Source organism: Triticum dicoccoides, chromosome 1B (genome assembly GCF_002162155.2).
Source record: "Triticum dicoccoides isolate Atlit2015 ecotype Zavitan chromosome 1B, WEW_v2.0, whole genome shotgun sequence".
Classification (NCBI taxonomy): domain Eukaryota; kingdom Viridiplantae; phylum Streptophyta; class Magnoliopsida; order Poales; family Poaceae; genus Triticum; species Triticum dicoccoides.
Genome location: NC_041381.1, coordinates 346639169 through 346656198, shown reverse-complemented (window position 1 = coordinate 346656198; position 17030 = coordinate 346639169). Strand labels below are relative to the sequence as shown.

Below are 17030 nucleotides of genomic sequence, written 5' to 3'. Positions count from 1 at the left end.
CAGTACTTGCGATTTAATAGCTTGTCGTGGTTTATATATAATGTCGAACGGGAGGAGCTCGATGGCCCACTTAGCAATCCGACTCGTGGCATCGCGGTTATTTATTATATCGTTGAGTGGTACTTCAGAGGCCACCGTGATTGAACACTCTTGAATGTAGTGTCGTAGTTTCCGGGATGCCATGAAGACCGCATATGCTATCTTTTGATAATGTGGGTACCATGACTTGCATGGTGTGAGGATAGTGGATACGTAGTATACCGACTTTTGAAGCGGGAACTTATGTCCGTCCTCCTCTCATTTGACGACGAGCATTGCGCTTACAACTTGGTTTGTTGCAGCTATATATAATAGCATGGGTTCGATGATGTTCGGTGCGGCCAAGATTGGGTTGCTAGCCAAGAGGGCCTTTATTTCTTCCAGTCCGGCCGTAGCCACATCCGTCCACTCGAAGTGTTCGGTGCGTCGGAGAAGGCGATAAAGAGGTAGTGCATTTTCTCCCAATCGGGAGATAAAGCGGCTTAAGGCAGCCATGCATCCAGTTAATTTCTGGATTTGCTTGAGGTCTGTTGGGGTAGCCAACTGCGAGAAAGCTCAAATTTTAGCTGGGTTTGCTTCAATTCCTCTATTGGAAACGAAGAAGCCCAGGAGCTTTCCGGCAGGAACGCTGAAAATGCATTTTTCCGGATTGAGCTTGATGTCATATGTTCGGAGGTTGTCGAACGTGAGCCTCGGGTCGTCTATTAAAGATTCGATGTGTCTGGTCTTGATGACCACGTTGTCCACGTATGCCTCAACTGTTTTGCCGATTTGTTTTTCCAGGCATGTCTGAATCATGCGTTGGTAGGTTGCACCAGCATTTTTGAGCCCGAAAGGCATGGTGTTGAAGCAGAAAGGGCCGTATGGGGTGGTGAATGCTGTAGCGGCTTGATCGGACTCCGCTATCTTGATTTGATTGTATCTGGAGTAAGCGTCGAGGAAGCACAATGAATCGTGTCCTGCAGTAGCATCGATGATTTGATCGATGTGGGGGAGAGGGAAGGGATCCTTGGGGCAGGCCTTGTTGAGGTCCTTGAAATCGACACATAGGCGCCAGGATTTATCCTTCTTTGGTACCATCACCAGGTTTGCTAGCCAGTCCGGTGTTTTATTTCTCTGATGAATCCGGGTTCGAGTAACTTGGCTAGCTCCTCTCCCATAGCTTGTTGTTTAGGCTCTGAAAAGCGCTGTAGTGTCTGCTTGACCAGCTTGTATCCCTTTAATATATTGAGGCTATGCTCGGCCAGCCTGCGTGGGATCCCTGGCATATCTGAGGGGTGCCAGGCGAAGATGTCCCAGTTCTCACGTAAGAACGCCTGCAGTGCAGCGTTGATTGTGGGGTTCAGCTGTGCCCCGATGGCTGTTGTTTTTGTAGAGTCCGTTGGGTGGACTTGGAATTTGTCGATTTCGTCCGCTGGTTTCAAAGAGGTGGACTTGGATCATTTATCGAGTATCACATCGTCCCTATCCACTGTGGAGCGTAATGCAGTTAATTCTTCGGCCGCGAGGGCTTCGGATAATGCCTCAAGGGCCAGGGCGGCGGTTTTATTCTCGGCGCGAAGTGCTATGTCTGGGTCACTGGCTAGAGTGATGATTCCGTTGGGCCCGGGCATCTTCAGCTTCATGTACCCATAATGGGGTATAGCTTGGAAGCTTGCGAATGCGTCCCGCCCTAAAAGTGTGTGGTATCCACTATTGAATGGGGCCACTTGGAATGTTATCTCTTTGGACCTGTAATTTTCCGGCGTGCCGAATACCACATCGAGTGTGATTTTTCCCGCACATCGTGCCTCCCGACTAGGGATAATCCCTCAGAAGGTCGTGCTGCTTTGGTAAATGCGGCTCTTGTCTATTTTCATTTTGTTGAGAGTTTCCTCGTAGATGAGGTTTAGTCCGTTGCCGCCGTCCATAAGCACTTTAGTAAGCCAGAAGTCGTCCACAATTGGACTAAGGACCAAAGCGGCTAGTGCTCGGACTGTTCGGAATTGAGGTTTGTCACTGGCATTGAAGGTTATAGCCGTGTTGTTCCAGGGATTTATTGCTGCAACATGGCAGACTTCGGTGAGGCCGCGGAGTGCTCTCTTGCGCCTGTTATTCGTGGCGAAAGTCTCGAAGACTGTCAACACTGTATTTTTGTTTTCTGCGGGATGATGCTCTGCAGTGTTGTTAATGAGGAGATCCTCGCCGCTCTTGGCCACCTGTCGAAGTATCCAACATGCTCTAAGGCTGTGTGTTGGTACGGTATCCGGTGTGGTATGAATTTTGCATGGCCTGTTGAGCCATCCCTCCAATACGGTTCCGCGCCCTGTAGTGGGCTTTAGTTTCTTTGTCATTGGATCGAGTGACCTATGAGAATGCACCCTTTTGGTTCAGATGGGGGGTTTATTGAGAGCTGGAGGATCCCAAAATTTTGTCTGGGTTTTCCAGGCGCTTTCCATCGCACAGTACTTCTGTACTATGGCCGCCAAGTCCGCGAAGTGTGATATGTCACGACGACTTATGGCGTTGAGGATTCCCTTGTCCGTGCAATTTTTGCAAAAGAATGAGATTGCGTCTTCCTCGCGACAGTCCTTGACCTTGCTCATTACAAGGAGGAATCTGGCCCAAAAGTGTTGTACTGTCTCTTGGGATTGTTGTCTAATGTGGGAAAGATCGCTTGTATCTGGGTGGGTGGGTGGATTTAAGTCCGAACCCTGACCCGATCTGAGACCCAGGCGCAAAGGAACTTCTGAACTTGGCAGTTCGGGTTCCAGGATGTTGTCCAATTTCTCTGGCCCGCTGTCCGATTCTAGGTTCAGAGTTTGGGTCATGTCCTCCCGCGAGCGGGTATCCGGCTCAGAGATCTCGGGAATCCGGACATAGTTCGTCCTCAAAATAGAGGAAGAATCGCTGCATTGCTCCTCCACCACCTCTATTTGATGGGTGACCGGGGGAGAGTTAATCTCTCTTTGATCGGGTTTGAGCCCAATCCAATCATAGTCCATAGCGACTCCCAAGGCGACGATGCGATTCAAGAGCTCGTTCAAAGACGAAAGTTCCATCGGATCCATCCGCTCGGTGTATTCCGAGCTGACGTGGAGGCTGATTTTGATGACCCGAGAGGTCATCATCGGCACGGCGGCCGAACGGGCGGTCATGACAAAGCCGCCTAGTCGGAGGGTTTGGCCTAAAGCCAGGGCTCCCCCGGAGGTGATGTTGTCCTTGATAACAAGGCGAGCCATCAAACCTTTTTTCGACGTCACAGTGGAACTCTCAATGAAAGCACCAATGTCGGTGTCAAAACCGGCGGATCTCGGGTAGGGGGTCCCGAACTGTGCGTCTAAGGCTAATGGTAACAGGAGGCGGGGGACACGATGTTTACCTAGGTTCGGGCCCTCTCTATGGAGGTAATACCCTACTTCCTGCTTGATTGATCTTGATGATATGAGTATTACAAGAGTTGATCTACCACGAGATCGTAGAGACTAAACCCTAGAAGCTAGCCTATGATTATGATTGTTGTTGTCCTACGGACTAAACCCTCCGGTTTATATAGACACCAGAGGGGGCTAGGGTTACACAGAGTCGGTTACAGAGAAGGGAATCTACATATCCGAATTGCCAAGCTTCCCTTCCACGCAAAGCAGAGTCCCACCCGGACCCGGGACGAAGTCTTCAATCTTGTATCTTCATAGTCCAATAGTCCAGCATAAGTATATAGCCCGGCTGTCCGAGGACCCCCTAATCCGGGACTCCCTCACCCCTCTCGTGGAATGACGAGTGAATCAACACTCGTCATGAGAATAACCCGCTTAGCATGGAAGATACAGACTACCTCCCGTCACTCTATGAACTATCCAGGCACACAAAAAAGGATATTTATTTGAAGTTTTTAGAGGTGGCACATGCAAATTTACTTGGGACGGCAGGGTAATACCGCATATAGGTAGGTATGGTGGACTCATCTGGAATAACTTGGGTTTCAGAATTTTTGATGCACAAGTAGAATTCCCGCTTAGTACAGGCGAAGGCTAGTAATTAGGTTGAGAAGCGGCCAGCTAGAGAGCGAAAACGGTCATGAACATGCATTATGCCTACACTACTGCAGGATGCTGCTAATGCGACACTACGATCAGAGACCCTTCGAGGAAACTGTGTGCGATGCAATAATCGCAAATGGTGGTGTAAAAGAACCATCAAAAAAGGTGCAAAATGTTTGCGATGGCGGGGCCATCAAACATGGTTCAGATTTTAGTTGCGTGTGCGGTCCAGGGCATACGGTTGATCTGTACGAACTGTTTGCGATGAGACAGAACAACAAAACGGGCAGCCAGATCAAGGTGTGTGCGATATACGGCATACAGTTCACTCCAATGAACCGTTTGCGATGAGTGAGGTGAACAGAAACGATTCAGCGTAGCAAGATGTGTGTGATACCCGGCAAACAGGTCGGTAGACAGAATTGTGTGCGATCATTATAGACAGCCCATACGGTCCTTTTTTTTGAATTATGCTCTCATCAGGGCACACAGTTCAACAAACCAACCTGTTGGCGATAATGTAGAAGACCTCTGTCGAATACATATTACTAACCGCCTGTGATGAGATTGACAGGATAAACAGAGATATATACAGTCTTCTTAATTTAGTCCTTATTCTTCTTGTTGTTCTTGTTGGATGGCCCCGCAACATCGTCTTGGCGAGGACGCTTCTTGCCACTGACCATTGGCTTTTCATCATCATTGTTGTCGTCGTCCTCCTCCTCCTCGTTCGACCATTCCTCCTCCTCATCATCGTCGTCCTCTTCTTCATCCTCCGACGGCTCCTCATCCGTCTGGTTGTTGTCTGACGACTCCGGAGGCGGCATCCCTTCCATGAACCGGATATAATCAAGGTCTGGGCTCGACACCGAACTCATGGAAGACGAGCAGGATGATTCCGATGTTGACCTATCATTGGGCGCCAGACTGTTGGCCGAACTTTCGTCCTTGTTGTCGCTCGACATGGCTGCAGAGTGTGTGCCAATGTGTAGCACGACCTGCCGGGGACGATGAAGATGGTGGACACTTAAGCGGGTATGCAGAGAAGAGGAACTGCCAATTGAAGCGGGGATTGAAGCGGGGGTTGACGTATTATCTAGCCGCTGATATAATCAACCGCAATTATTTGTACCCAGTCGCTCCAAATTCCTGGGGTTACGCTCCTATTGGCTATTTGGCTGGTTTCCTTTTTCAGGACAAAAACAAGGAACGAGTTTTGGGATTATGCACCGGTACCGGTACGAACGGAGTAGGATAGTTGGCAAGCAATACATTGAGCTCTTCTTATTGATAAAGCCAGTAATAATCAAACTATAAAGGAAAAGAAAAAAGACAATGAAAAATATCTGCATGAATCTTCGCATAACATCAATGGCATAGGACCTAGATGTGCGTTACTTAGAGCACATCTAGATGTGCTTTAGCAATACTGTCAAACAAAACCCCTAATCATCATTGCAAACAGTGCATAGAACATGGCTAATGTGACAACCACAACTACACATGCTAGTTCCTTCTTGTCTCTTGCTTTCATCTGTTGCCCGTGATTGATTCTTTCTTGCTTCATCGTACTAATTGTACATTCCAGATCAACCAGTTTCTTCTTCAGCTTTACATTATCTTCTGCGAGCTTGGTGATAACACTCCGAGCCCTTCCATGCTATTCTTCATCCAGCCAGTTAACAAAGGCACAAGCCTCATATCCCTGCCATTGTTAAATAGTATTCTGGATGAGCGGTGGCATTAACTTAAGTAAAATGATGAACTTAATTATCACTAACCTCTAAGGGGCAACTGAGAAACCGCCTGCCAATGTCGAATCCCTCCGTGCATACATGTCGAGCGGGAGTGTGCCCGTGCACACAACTCAGCTTTTGGTACTTCTCGGTGGTGCAAAACTCGGAGTCGAACTCGTGTTGTGGGAGTCTTGAGTCAAGCTCCGGATCCGGCGGCAGATCGCTTTCCTTGGGGTGGGGGGGTCATTCAGGACGGATTCAGCAATGATCTATACTTTGGACATGCTAAAAAAGATCGGGATAGATTGGAACCTGACAGGACAATTCGGATCCGTAGTACACCTACCTTCTGATGACCTTAGGCAAGTGCTCGGCGGCGACCGCCGTTGTGGTGGCGATACGAGTAGGAGCAGCCGCACCGAAACCAGCAGCACTACTCGTCCGCATTCCCCCAATGTCAGCGCCACGAGAGGGAATTTGGAGGCTATAGATTGGGTACAAGGATCTGCCAACCATTGATGTAGACTCCAAGAAAGAATTGTATCCAGGTTGCAAAAAGAAATATTCCAGGTTGAGTGCCACCCTGGCGCTTCTCAGATTTAAAGCAGCAAACGGTCTATCAAACAAGGGCTTCACAGAGATGTTAGGTATTTTCAAAGAAATTATTTCGGAAGATAATGTGCTCCCCAGAAGCACGAATGAAGTGAAGAAAATTATTTGCCCATTGTAACTTGAAGTACAGAAGATACACGCTTGTGTGAATGATTGTATATTGTACCGTGGTGAGTACAAAGATTTGCGTGCATGTCCCACATGCAAGCACGCACGATACAAGCGCAGGAGAGCAAAGGACAAGTACAAATTAGACAACGAGATCAAGACAAGAATCCTGTTCAAGGTTGTTTGGCACTTGCCTTTAATTCCAAGGTTGAGGTTTGCAAACCCTAGAGAGGCAAAGAGGTTGCGGTGGCATCATGATGAGCGAATTGTGGATAGGTTTATGAGGCACCCGAAAGATGGGGCTCAGTGGGAATTAACTGACAAAAAGTTTGAAAATTTTGCCAAGGATCCTAGAAGTATAAGGCTCGGGAAGTGTACTGACGGGATGAATCCTTTTGGCGATATGAGCACCAATCACAGCACATGGCCGGTGCTTCTGTGCATATATAACCTAGCTCCTTGGTTGTGTATGAAGAAAAAATACATTATGATGTAAATGATTATCCAAGGCCCGAAGCAACCTGAAAATGACATCGACATTTACTTTCAGCTACTGGTAGAAGAACTGCTGACAGTGTGGATAGATGCGCCTGCTGTAAAATGTTATGATGCTTACAGAAAGGAGATTTTCGATCTACATGCGATGCTGGTGCACACCATTCAAGATATGCCGGCATTAGGCAACACATCGGGGTAGAAAACAAGGGGAGATGTAGGGTGTGTCACATGCATGGATAGGACAACTAGCAGAAGACTTCACAACTCGCGCAAAACAGTGTATTTGCGTCATCATAGGTTCTTACGGAAAAATCACCCATACCGAAAGATGAAAGCTGAATTTGATGGTACGACAAAGGCAAGTGCGGGCCCAAGACCCTATGACGGGGAGGTGGTCTGCAACATGGCTAAACAAATTAATGTTGTGCTTGGCAAGAACCACCCTTTGACGGTGAAACTAACACCCAAGGATCAAGTGTTTAAGAAGAAATCGGTGTTCTGGAAATTACCTTACTAGGAGATTTTACGTGTACGTCACTACATCGATGTCATGCACATAGAGAAGAACGTATGTGAAAGCATCCTTGGTACTCTGCTCAAGATTAAAGGTAAAAGAAAGGATGGCGACGGTTTTCACGACTCGATATGCTTGCTGATCAATCACAATGCAAGAGTGAAGCAGAAGATGATGACAAATTCATCAAAGCTCGCCAGAGCTACAATTTCAGTACAAAAGAAGCAGCACAGTTCTTCACCTATTTGTTCTCAGTTAAGACACCCTCTACCTATTGCGTAAACATCAGAAGTCTCGTGGATGTGAGCTCAGGTAAAATGAAGTTGGGACACATGAAGTCACATGATTGCCACGTAATGTTGACACAAATCCTCCCGGTGGCCATCAGAATCTGATGGACAAAGATATAAGAAACACACTCATTGACCTCTATGATTTCTTCAACCAACTATGGCAGAAAGTTGTAAATCCTGAAGAGTTGGTTCATATGCAAGATGATATTGCAAGAATATTGTCCAACCTAGAGATGTTTTTCCCACCGTCATTCTTTGATGTCATGGTCCATCTCACTATGCACCTTGTCGACGAGATAAAGTATTGTGGTCCTGTGTTTCTTCGCAACATGTATCCCTTTGAGCGGTTCGTGGGAATACTGAAGCGCTTTTGTCGGAACCGAAACCATCCAAAGGCAAGCATCCTACAAGGTTATACCGCAGAGGAGGTGGTTGAGTTTTACACCGAATACATGAAACAAAGACCTATAGGTTTGCCCCTCTCTCGCCACGAGGGAAGGCTGAAAGGTAAGCCAGTCCTTGCTGGCATGCAAATGGCTGCACCCGAAGAATTGGCAGAGAAAGTCCATTTGACGGTACTGCTTAACAGCCCAGTTCTCATCGCTTATGCTGAAGAACACTTGGCGGAGATATGCCAAAGGTTCTTACCAATGGTGCGTTCATCAGATGTGGAGATGAAGGAGCACACTAAGAACTACGCCGAATGGCTGAAGAATCGTTTGGCACAAGGATCCATCGATGACATTGCTACGTGGTTGGCACAAAAGCCATCACCTACGGTGTTGATGTACCAAGCATATGACATAAATGGACACATGTTCTACACTGAGGAACATGATAAGAAGACCTCGTATCAGAACATCTCTGTTCGAATAGAATGCATGACTGTAAATGAAGCTGATAAAAGGGTATACTATGGAACCATCAAAGAGATTTGAGAGCTTGACTATGTGAAAGTTAAGGTGGCATTATTCAGGTGCACATGGATCCCTCTTGGTCAGGTAAGGATTGATGAGTACAGGAAGACCTGTGTTAACAGGACAACAATGGCATATCACGCGGACCCATTCATTCTTGCCAGCGATGCTACCCAGATTTTCTTTGTGGAAGACCCCTTGCATAAGAACGGCCATTTAGCGATGCATGGGAAGAGAAGGGTACTGGGTGTCGACGATGTTGCCGATGAGGATGAGTACGATGAATTTGATGAGTTGCCAGCCAAGGGATCACGCACCCGTGTAACAGAGCGTCGTAAAATCATCAAAAACCCCAAGTTCATCCGGGGTCAACTTAATGATCCCAGTTCCCCCATGTACATGGGAATTAAGCCGTAAGACTAGTCTTTATGCCTACCTTGCAACTTAATTCGTTCAATTTAGAACTCTCACGTGTACTGAATCTGTGAGTTATGCCCGGTTTTCTGTTGATGTAAGAACCGCTAGTATGTTGACATTGATATGTTGTCAGCTGAGGCAATGAATATGAACTGTTTTGTTATTATTATTATTATTATTATTACTATTATTATTATTATTATTATTATTATATCATAGAGGTAGTGCACTCAATTGATCTCACTCCAGTATGTGTGAACAGAAATATGCAATCTGGTTTGCGAATAGCACACGGTTCATTCATGAAAGCCGTGTGCCGACCAAACCCCGCCACCCCGCCCACGATCTGAGTCGTGCTTTTTGATTGGCCAAAACCCAAACCCCACGGATCGTACGTCTGCATAATTGGATGCTCCCAGATCGAACGACGATCCTCATCCCTTTCGACAGCACATGCAGTTCTGGTTGTAATTTTATTTTATGCACAAAATGCACGTTAATCTCAAAAAAGTCTTAAATATAGCTAACGATACCTGAAATGTGCCAGAAAATCAAACTCGTGGTATAATGGTGATTGCGTATCGTGGAAATTTTTATGAGGCCAAACGATGAAGTCACCGGCCACACGAGTTTGAATTGACACATCTCCTTTTGGAAAACCATGATCCTTCATGTGAGATGCTCCGGTTTGGAAGGAGCGGTCATCAAAACTTGTGCCAAACTTTACCAATTTTTTCCAGTAGGTCATGAGAGTACGCCACAAGCACACATCGATTTTGATGATGTCCGAATTCCATCTGAATTTCCTGTAATTAAAATACTAACTAGGCCTACGCTAGTGGCCGCACCTTGCGGCCGAAATGTTTGAAACTTCTCCCCGCTTCTCAAACAAATGGATGAAAACTCTCAAAGTGACGCACAAATGATCTATACACCTTTGCTAGGATGATAGTAATGGGGTATCATAGCTAGTATCATGCATGCCAACTAGGCAATTTTGATGAGGTGTCATAGAATTAATTAAATGAAGAAAGAGAGGGTTAATATCATATCATGAAACCGTATCATAATAAATGCTATGCTACTATGTGTCATGCATGACAATATAAAGAAAGTACTACATATGATACTAGTTAATCTATGATACTATGCATTAGAGCAAGTACACAATAGAGTGACATAAGACTAGCCACAATGGGTAGTAACATAGAATGTTACTAGTCTATGTTACTACCTCTATAGTGGGGAGTAAGACTAGCCATAATGGGTAGTAACATAGAATAGTAACATGGGCATGTTACTACTCTATGCTACTACCTCTATAGTGGGGAGCAACATATGTGTGGTAACATGCAACACTTCATTATTAGGCTATAGACTCATCTTGCCTTCATATGTGTGATGTTACTCATACTAGTAGTAATTAGCTATGTTACTACATGCCTCTCTTTCTTTATTTATTACTTGCCACATCATCTATTTTATCTAGATATGTGTGATGTTACTACCTATGTTACTCCCACTGTGGGTAGTCTAACATATGTGTAGTAACATGCAACACTTCATTTATTAGGCTATAGACTCATCTTGCCTTGAGATGTGTGATGTTACTCATACTACTAGTAAGACTACCCACAGTGGGAGTAACATAGGTAGTAAGATCACACATATCTAGATAAAATAGATGATGTGGCAAGCAATAAATAAAGAAATGGAGGAAAGTGGTAACATAGCTAGTTACTAGTAGTATGAGTAATTAACATCACACATGTCAAGGCAAAATGAGTCTATAGCCTGTTGCATGTTACCACACATATGTTACTCCCCACTATAGAGGTAGTAACATAGACTAGTAACATTCTATGTTACTACCCATTGTGGCCCTAGCTATCTTACCACTTTCCTCTCTTTCTTCATTTATTGCTTGCCACATCACTATTTTTATCTAGATACGTGTGATGTTACTACCTATATTACTTCCACTGTGGGTAGTCTAAGCAGGCTATAAGGAATAGAATAATATATATGTGCTTATTAGTTGGAGGAAAGAGAAGACAAGCGGGCTCTTGGTTAGTAGAGCCAGTTGCAACACGAGACCCAAGACACTTTGTGAGGATGTAAGGTGGGCCAACTATTGATAAACCAGTATGTATATAAAACTTGTTATTGTACATGCCCGCTAAGAGGTTGGCTGTATATGACATGGCAACTTCTTATAGCCGGCCCTTGGCTGTATTATTAACCATGCTCTTAGTGAGGTAGCTAGTATATCACAGACGACTAGCTAGTATCAAACTAGTCACAGTGGGAGTAACATCGACTCCAATTCAGCAAACTTGCTTATGTGGCAATAAGTTAATGAGGAGAGAGATAGTTTCAGTAACTTAGTTAGTTACTGTAACATCACATGTCCCAATGCAATATGAGTCTATAACCTAATAAATGAAGCTTTGCATGACACTACACTTATGTTACTACCCACTATGAAAGTAGTAACATATATAGTCTAGCGATATGTGTATGTTACTAGTGTACTCTCCATTGTGGCTAGTCTCATACGTACTCCCTCCTTTCTAGTTTAGGCTGGTTGTAATGGTATTATCATAAGCGGTATCATGCATGCCAACTAGACTTTCTGGATGATGTGGCACACAATTAAATGAGGAAAGAGAGGATGTGGTAGCATATCATGATACCGTGTCATATTAAATGTTGTACTACTACTTTGTGTGATGCATGACAATTCGTAAGGCAATCTAAGATGCTAACTTATGATACTATGCATTACGGAAGTAGTATCCTGCACTATCATATGCATGATACTAGTATATATGTTACTCCCCATTGCAACCAGCCTTTTAGGGCTCAATTAAAAAATCTCACCAACCAAGGTAGATGGTGAGTGGTGGAATACTTTTTGTAGTTTGCAAAAACACCCAATTAATGCTTTTTTTCCTCAAAAAATTAGGTTTTCCAATGTATTAATTGCAATACATGCATGCATATATAAAGAACATGCATTGGTTAACTTTCTCTTAATACTTGCATGTAATGATTTAATGCACCTTGGAATCTGGACATGTGATGGGGAACAACCAAATTGATCCTTATAAAATGGAAAAACTAAAATTTTGAGATAAGCCTATAAACCGGAAAGGAGGGAGTATATATGCATGATACTAGTATATGATCGACAATACCTCCGTAATGCGCGCATGCATAGTACTATCATAAGTTAGTATCTTAGGTTCCTTATTAATTACCATGCATGACACAAAGTAGTACAACATTTAATATGATACGGTATCATGATATGATACCACACCCTCTCTTTCATCATTTAACTGTGTGCCACATCATCCAAAAAGTCTAGTTGGCATGCATCATACCGCTTGATACTCCCCTATTACGACCAACCTTATTAGGGTGGCCATAGAAGGGGGTATCATAGCCGGTATCATGCACTCGGGAATAGAAAATATGATGATGTGGCAAAGAAGCAGTAACATAGGTAGATACCGTAACACATTCTAACATATAAGAATGCTGGGCGACCCACCCTCCCGAGCTCTCCCTCGATTTCGCACCGTTTTGACCCTTCCATCAGGCCTGGTCCGGTCAACGCTGTTGTTCCAGCGTTTGATTTTTACAGCCCATTTTGACCCAGAGTTGCTTCGTGGGCGACGATGACTGGTGGGCTCGGATAGGCCTTCGATTGGCTGGGTTAAATTCCCTCGCGTGAGCCACTCCTACAGCGTCGCTTGTCGCGTCGCCCGCAGACCAGGTCTTGGATCGCGGGGGCGCAGCAAGGGGTTGGTAGGCGCATCTGCACCCGATTTCTGCATCAATTTATGTGCTGTACCAATGACGGGTGGGCCGGAGCTACCCATGGTCCCACGCGTTGGCTGCACTAGCTGTATGTTCCATCGTATGGGTCTCGGGTCAACTGTTTTTGACGGGTTGTCCCTAGTGCTTCGGGCAAATTTGACCATTTTGACCTATGGACGAAATCAATTCACGGAATGAACTGGCCGTGAAACTATTTCACATCCCTAACCTTTTTGTGCAGCGCCCGCCACGACGGCGCCACACCCTACTGTGTAGCGCCTAGCACGGGGGCGTTGTACACCAGTCACCCGTGGCAGCCCCTGGGCCCACACCCAGCAGTGCAACGCCTCCGTGCTAGGTGCCACGCATGTAATGTGCAGCTCCCAGCCCGTAGGCACTGCACGATGACTTAGACGCCAGTCGCCCGCTCCCCCTCCCCCACCCCACCCATTCGTTCGGTTTTGAAGTAACAGAAGCAGCGGCGCGGCGGGTTCCTCCTCTCCCCCTCTCAATCCCCTCTCCCAAATCCTTCAGATCCGACGATTTGGTCTGTGCATTTCTTCACCAATCCATCCTAGAAGGTACTCTCTTCCGATCCCCTTCTTTCTATCCATAGAAAATATGATTTTTTGAAGATTTGGGGAATCCTTGTTTGATTAGATTAGATTTGAATCTTGCATGTATTAGAACTTTGCATGTATTGATTTGTTTGATTGATTTGGGGAACCCTTGTTTGTTTGAGTTGTGGAACCCTAGTTTAGTTTATGGAAGAGTTATTTCTATGAAGTAGGCATAGTTTATGGAAAAGTTATTTGTATGAAGTAGGCCTAGTTATTTGTGGAACCCTTTTTTATTAGTTATGTTTGATTTGATATGGTTGGATACATAGATTGGTATGGTTGCATCTAGTAGGCCTACTTTAGTTTTTTTGTATTCAAAAGATAATCGTGTTGACAAGAAAGCTTTCTTGCAAATTGCTAGGATGGTTTGGCTTCTCAATGATCATTGGGATCTACAACACCGGTCGTACGCTATGTCGGTGAAGCAGCAGGTAATAATGAAAGTTGACGGTGTTATGAATTTCGTGTTTTTTTTCAAACACATACCCCCCATATGTAATGATTTGTTTGTTTGCTTGTAGGAGCTTGCACCTCTGAAGCTTCGGGCTCACGGGGTCAACCTTGGGTGGATGCGCTATGATGAGCGGTACACGCCGTATGTTAGGGAGACATGACTTCTCCCTTTCATTCAGTTGGTCAGCAGGTCGACGCCACCCAACAATGCTCCAGCACTCATCGCGCTTATTGATCATTGGAGGCCGGAGACACACACTTTCCATCTTCAGACCGGGGAGATGACCGTGACGCTCCAGGATATAGCTATGATCACCGGTCTTCCTATCGATGGGAATCCTCTATGTATGAGCACCGATTCTGATGGGTGGCGCGAGCAAATGCTTGCCCTTATCGGTATGGTTCCTCCGGAGCCGCGGGAACCAGAAGTAGAAGGCAAGAAGAAGGAAAGAGTCGCAGCCGGTGCTACTTTCACGTGGATTGTATCGAACTTCAGTAATTGCCCTGAGGATGCTAATGAGGACACGTTGAAGACATATGCTCGTGTCTACATGTGGTACGTGATATCCAGGAGTATGTTTGCTGATGGCACAGGCAAGAATGCTCCATGGATGTGGCTCAAGGCGTTGACCGTCTTCGATAGCAAATGGAGTTGGGGTTCGGCGACACTGGCTTACTTGTATAGACAGGTATGAAGTTGTTTCTGTTTCAATTCATTGGTACATTATGAATGCGATCTTGCTGTTAATTCAACCATGTTCAGGTCAGGCGCTGGGCGTTGCACTGTGGAGTGTGACGCCTCCAGGCTAGGCGCTGCACAGGTCTGTAGCTTGACACACATTCTGTTGCTCTCTGGATAGGTACAGACCTGTGCAGCGCCTAGCCTGGAGGCGTCACATACCACAGTGCAGCGCCTCCATGCTAGGCGTTGCACTGTGGAGTGTGACGCCTCCAGGCTAGGCGCTGCACAGGTCTGTAGCTTGACACACATTCTGTTGCTCTCTGGATAGTCTTGACCCCCGGCATCAAGTTTTTTGTGTGCGAGCAATTTGTGGTACAAAGTGGCGAAGCGCTTCTCGGAGAAAGCAAGACAACAATCTTGAAGATCATCGGCCAACTCCTTAAGGCCACATGCCCTATAGAAGTTCGAACAAAAGTGCCTCATGCACCATCGATGGTGCAACGGAGCATGCCCGGGAATGTCAATCTCCACCGCGTTAAGAATTCCTTGATGCCAATCCGATATGACACAAATTTCCCTTTGAGCGGGTAACACCTTGGTCCTCAAAAGATGCAGAAACCACTCCCAGTTGTCATTGTTTTCCACCTCAATCAAAGCAAATGCTAATGGAAACACCCGGTTATTGGCATCACTTGCTATCGCAACCAACAAGGTGCCCTTGTATTGTCCGGTCAAGAACGTGCCATCAATTGCGATGACCGGCCTACAATGTTCGAAAGCCCTCACACATTGCTCGAACGCCCAAAAAGCACGGCCAAATACTCTGACTTTCCTTCCTTCATGAACCGTTGTTTGGTGCCCATGAGGCTCGACCACATGAACCTTGCCCGGGTTTGTCGCGGCCATGGCTAACAACAACCTAGGGATTCGGTTGTATGCTTCCTCCCAAGTACCATACAACATCTTAAATGCGGCTTGCTTCGCCTTCCATGCCTTGCCGTACTTCACCTTGTAGTGAAAGATGGCTTTCACAAGGTCAATGACATGTTGGACGCTCATTGTTGGAAGTGTGGATATTGAGTTGGAGAGCCTGTAAGCGATGAACTCGGACGTGAGTTGTTTGTGGTTTTGGGACACAATCTTGCCATCCACCCTTTTGCCTTGGCACATGTGAGTTGGCACACAACTCACTACGTGCCAAGTGGGACCTCCTTTCCATGGTCTTGCACGCACAATCCATGGACATATTTCATCTTCACATGCACATGCAACCATGTAGCGCACTTTGACGTCCGAGTGCACCACCTTATGTGGACGATAATGCGTAACCGAGTAGTTGTCGAGCCACATCTTCAATTCCAAGAAGGTGTCGAACTTAGAACCTTTAGCAATGCGGTTCTTGTCGTCTCCCAAATCACGATAAGAGCTTGGCCTAACCCCAAGAGGTACACATTGGCCACCATCTACCACGGCTTCATCCGCGAGACTAACATCCTTGAACAATGTAGTCCGATGATCCCGACCAAATACCTTCTCGAAAGCTTCGGCCTCCTTCACCGTGAACCCCTCTGCATCAACTTGTTCATCGGGACCATCGTCATCCGAGTCCGATGCATATGCACGGGAAAAAGGGGTGGAAGGGTCCATTGTCTCTTGCAAGTGATATTTGTCGAGATCACCCACATTGTTGTCATGGAGATCAACTTCATTGTCATCGTCCGCATACTCATCATTGTCCTCTTGCAAAGCTTCATCTTGATTGTTTGTAAATGGGCTTAATGTTGGCCTCACTTCTTGGGTCAAAAGAGGTTCAACAATTTCATCTCGCTTCAAGGGTGTGGGGCTACTAGCAACCAAAGGGGAGGGGTTCCGGTTCAAGTCCAAATGCAAACTTGAATCAACCTTCTTCGTTGCAAATAACTCAAGAGCCTTGTCTAGTGATTCGGCCACCGTCTCCTTGTATGCAACCCAACGTTGCTCCGAGTTGACATGCATTGTCTTCCAACGGATGTGCATTCCAAAACCAACATTATGCCTTCCCTCCAACTCTATGATATCACTAGGGTCCGTCCAATTCAAATCTTCCCTAACTTGTTGCAAGAGCTCCGCATAGCTAGGACTACTATCAAACACCATGTCAACCTCATTCGGGTCCGGTTCTACATTGCCTTTCAAAAAAGTGTCCTTGTCCCCATGATGAACAAACACACATGTTCTTCCCATCCCTATAAGCATTCCAATAACACAAGGTAATATTGCTTCCATGAGTACTAATACAAGGATTAACACGGAAT

General features: G+C 45.8%; 1 pseudogene; it reads left to right on the top strand.

The window, feature by feature from the left end:
- Positions 1-13794: 13794 nt before the first annotated feature.
- Positions 13795-14864, top strand: LOC119350366 (annotated as a pseudogene).
- The last annotated feature ends 2166 nt before the right edge of the window (positions 14865-17030 follow it).